Source organism: Thermobia domestica, chromosome 8, assembly GCF_964235325.1.
Source record: "Thermobia domestica chromosome 8, izTheDome1.hap1.1, whole genome shotgun sequence".
In the NCBI taxonomy this organism is placed as follows: domain Eukaryota; kingdom Metazoa; phylum Arthropoda; class Insecta; order Zygentoma; family Lepismatidae; genus Thermobia; species Thermobia domestica.
The window spans coordinates 62,908,694-62,913,879 of NC_137461.1; positions in this window are offsets into that span (position 1 = coordinate 62,908,694).

Below are 5,186 nucleotides of genomic sequence, written 5' to 3' on the forward strand. Positions count from 1 at the left end.
AGTAATTAGACTGAATATTTCGAGGAATAGTAACTGATGACGTTTTAGAACTAACACAGTTATTATTAATTGTTGTCATTTTATTTTTTAATATACAATCAGCTATCACAAATTAGAACACATTATCTTTTACCTAAATCTACATTAATATACCGCAGTAATTAGTAGTTGTCTTTTATTGTTTGTTTTAGTTTTGTTTCTCTACTTTTTGATGGGAGACGCGGTGGCTGTGGTAGAGCGCTCACTTCCAGTGTGAAGAATTTCAGGCTCGATCCCAGACTATCTTAAATTTGTGATGAACATCGTGTTCATGGGTTTTCTCGAGGTCCTCTAGTATTCTTCCACATTCTCATTCCACCATTTTTTGCAGAATCATCCACTTTCGTTAATCATCGGTTGTCTTCAGCCTACAGCACACAAGTGAAAGGTACAACTAAATTGCTCATTTTCTACTTCTTGATGTGTGTGACATGAAAACATGTATCACAAGAGCGTGACAAGTTTCAATGAAGATACGTAAACCAGGTGTGGGATGAATTGGATTATCATTGCCTTGATATGTACCGTATGACAAACAAGTCACTTATTGTAAATAGTTATTTTGTCACATCCAATGACTCCAAAACCTATATACTGCAATGCCAATATATTTTAAGCAGCATTTGTAAGATCTCGAAACAACCTAGGGACTTACTTTCTACAGCTGTAAATTAATTCCTGATAAACAGTTTGGGATTTAGAAAAATTCAAAAGCTTAGTAATGTTTCGAGGTAGTCTTAAACAAACAAACAAAAGTAAAATAAAATGTGAATATATTATTTTTATGAAATGAGTTGCATGTAAAAAAAATGGACGATATTATTTATGTAGGGTTGGCAATACTGATCAAGTTAAGAATACGCAGGAGCATGCTCTAGTATTCTGCTTGCAACAGAAATAGTCGTCCGACTAGAGTTGGGTACGTGCGAGTAGCAGTAAGGTGAAATGGGAGTCGTAATACAAAATCCCGTCAAATGTGAACTGAGATCTGTCATACGGTTTCTGAACGCCGAAGGACAGAATGTAGCCGACATCCATCGGGAATTATGTGCCATTTACGGACTGACAGTAATGCATGAAGGGAAGATCAGGCAATGGTGCAGAAAGTTTCGGGAAGGACGTTCAAATGTTCATGGAATGAGTGTAGAGGAATGTCTCGTGTTCAGACGAACGATCTAGGGGAACGCCTTCACGAGATAGTGCAATCCAATCACTGGTTCAATTAACTGAACTCACCAAAGAGTTTCGAGAAGTGTCTGCGAAAACAATGCATAGAATTGTGACTGACAAGCTGTTCTATCACAAACTATGTGAGAGGTGGGTACTAAAAATGCTGATAAAAACAATGACAGCTGCTGTGTGATTTTTTAGGCTGCTTGGGGGAGGGCAGGGGTGAGTTTTTCTAACATAGTAACGGATGATGAAACTGGATCATACGCCACTGGGAAGTCAAAGCAACAGGCAATGCAATGGCGGCACTTTGGTTTTCCTAAAGCGAAGGAATTCAAACAAACAAATCAATTCACGAAATGATGGCAATCGTGTTTTGAGATGAAAAGAATGTGATTCATGTGGAATTCTTGGAACCAGGACGAACAATTACAGCATATATATATATTTCCAAACACTAAATAATCTGCAACATGCCATACAAAATCGGTGGAGAGGAATGCTATGCTATGGAATTCTTCTGATCAATGACAACGCCCGCCCACCAGAGCTGCTTGTGCTGTTGAAATAATTCAAAGAATTCGATGGGAACTATTAATACTCCTCCTTACAGCCCGTACCTTGCCCTCAGCAATTTTTATTTTTCTTGTCCTGAAAAAAGTGGCTTGCATCAAAGCGTTTCAACGACATTAAAGTGCTGAAGACATCAGTTCTGGACTGGCTGCAATCTCAGTTGGCAGGTTTTTATAGAGGATATACGGAAGCTTGTGCCACGCTACCAGAAATGTCTGGAAATTCATGGTGAATACGTCGAAAAATAGTCAAGGTATGTACTTGTATATCAACCACAATATATTTCTTCTATTATTTTCTTATTTTTAAAAAATATATTAGCCTTTTTTGTGACATGTGCCTCGTGTATATACAGTAGTTAGCAAAAAATTGAACACACTGTTAATTTTTCAGAATTTTACAAATAAAAGAGACTGTGTCCATACAAAATCACGTTTTTGAACATAAACAATGTTGTTTATATAAGGATACGAAAATTGATGGTCGTCTTGACATCGACACAAATTTATGGAAGAAAGTTGCTTGGCAATAAACATAACTAATAAACAGACAAGTAACGTCACGCTTTCTTTGATGATGCATCGTTTCAATGACACCTAGTGGTGTGTGTATGAACCATTGTCAGTAGTTGTCTCTACTGCAACGAACAGTTGGGGGTGTATGCGGTATTGAATCGTATCGTAATATAGGCAAAATTGGATGTAAATCTGTAATATGCGATCTTGCTGTTTTCATTCGTGAACCAGTTGAATAGTGTGAAGAATAGGCAAATACTATAAAACGCGGAAGAGAAACAGTTAACTAAGAGTCGAAGCACGTGTTTAAGTGGTTAATTTGAGAGAAGAGTGTCCTTCTCTGAGAAAAATCGCTCAGTGATCGGGCGGGGCAGTGCGTCGGCCTATTGGAAAATAAGTCACAAAGTGGTGTAAATATTACACGGAAACGCTCTCCAAACGCTGTCCAAAATAACTTCTCGTAAGGACAAGTTCACTGGAAAAACGGAACAGAATATACGTTAACACTTCGAAAGTACCAAGTATGGAAAAGCCATTTCCAATCGGTATCAAATAGGACGGTGATCCAGCGCCTCAGATTTATGGATTTGGGGGTAGGGTTAAGGTAAAGAAACCGTTCATTCAAGCAGAGAAAACAAAAAAGATACTCTTGGGGCAAAAAATAAAATAAAGATTGGAACGACGAACAATGGAAGAGGGTACTGGGCCGACGAATCTAAATTCCAACTTTTCGCCTTCGAATGCTAGAAGTTTGTCTGTCATCGTCCCGAAGAGCGCTTTCATCTCTACCGTGCACCTACAGCAAGGCACGGAGAAAGTACCGCTGCTGTTTGGGGATTCTTTACAGTCTACCAAGTTGATAATTTAGTCCCAATTAATGGAATAACGGATAAAAACGTCTTTCACAAGTGGGGGCATTTGCTATCCATCGAGCTCTTGTAAAATGAACTTGACAAGACAGTCCGTAAATTGATACCAACTTTTGACAATGACTATATATATACACACACACGAGAAACGTTCCAAAAGTAAGCTTATAAGGCATATTTGGCAATAGTTATATTTTATATTGTATATATGTCAAAGTCAGCACTTTATTTGTCAACATAGTTGGAAAAACGATTGAGGCATTTGTCTAACCGTAAGACGAGCTTGTAGATGCCACTTTCGTAAAATGTGGAGTCCTGACTGCTTAGTCAGTGTTGCTCCGCTGTTTTAGACATCTTCATCACTGCCTGGTTATTTATTTTTCAAATGCCCTCGTATGACTTTGATGTTATACAGCATATGTAACTATAGCAAAATGTTTCTATTGTTTCAGGTAGTAGCGTCATACAGAGTCGACTAGAGCAATGATCCAAACAGAAAGTACGTACTGTCATTAGATTTCTCATGGAGATTCATTATCAGTTGATGAACATCTATGCAGAAAGCATGATAAGTCGTCAGTGTATGGCAAAATGGTGCAACTAATTTCGAAGCGGGGAGATAATAGTGTGCGCGGTGTGGCAGATCCACAAGAGTTGGCACGGCAGATAATAAAATACGCGTGGAGCACGAAATCTTGGAGAACAGGAGAATCATTATCGCAAGCCTAAGCATTAATTGGAACAGTTAGCTACATTAGTGAAGTTGGATTTCACAAAATGTATCCCAATGGATGCCACGAAACCTTCCTGAAGACGACAGAGCAGAGAAAATGGCTTGTGACATGTCATTCTTGTAGCAATATGTTGTTGGGGGGCCAGGAGTTGGTTAAGCGTCAAGACCAGATCTGGATTCACCATTATACCTCAAAAACAATAAAGGTAAGCATGGAGTGGAAGCATCCATGTTCCCCACGCAGCAAGAAATTCAAGATCGTAAGTCAGCTGGCAAACTGGTGGTTATTATCTTCTGGGATCAGAAAAATATGTTACTGGTCGATTTCTTGAAGAAGGGACTAACAACTAATGCAGATGTCAATGGAAGAACATTAAAATTTATGAGCTGCCATTCGCCAGAAGTGTTCTGGATTGATGTCAAGGGGTGTACTACTGCACAATAATGCTCGGCCACACACTGCCACTGGCACTCAAACACTGATGCGATAGTTTCGGCGGGACAGTGGAACATTAGCCCTTGATCCCAGTGATTATAATCTCTTTCCTGCCTTAAAAGAATATCTTAGAGAGCACAATATTGAAAGTGACGACGATGTCAGAACTGCGGTGTAATGCTGACTCAAGAGTCAGAACCCCACATTTTACGGAAGTAGCATCGACAAGCTTGTCTTAGGGTTAGACAGATGCTTCAATCGTCGTGGCGACTATGTCGAAAAATAGACTGTTGACTGTAATACACAATGTGCATTGATTTATGTACAACTAATACATTGCCAAATATATCTTGTAAACTTACTTTTGAGATTCTCCTCATGCATACTATTTACTTGAAAATATGCACAAATACTAATGACGAAAACAAATTCTTTCTGATAGGAATTATTCAAGAATGGAATATGTATTTTCGTTTTTTAAAAATAAAAGGATGGTGCAATTTTACAATGAATCTTTTCTCTCTTGAATCTGTGATTTAAGATGGTCGCTGTTCGAATGCCGTGATCTTCATTACTATTGTTTCGTATGATAGAAGAAAGGAAAGATGAACTAATTATAGAATTAATTAGCTTGACTATTCTGGGATTTCGTAAAATTCACAATTTTATTGACGTATAATCTGTTATCCATAAATATTTTAAAAATCAATATTAGTACTCTGCAGCGCGGGACTGCGGGTGGTTGTCCAGTTTGCCCTATGAAGGCCGCCGGTGTTTGCTACCATGCTAAGGGTAAATAATGTCAGAATTAAAAATATCTAATGGACAACACAAAGAATAACACTATGTAA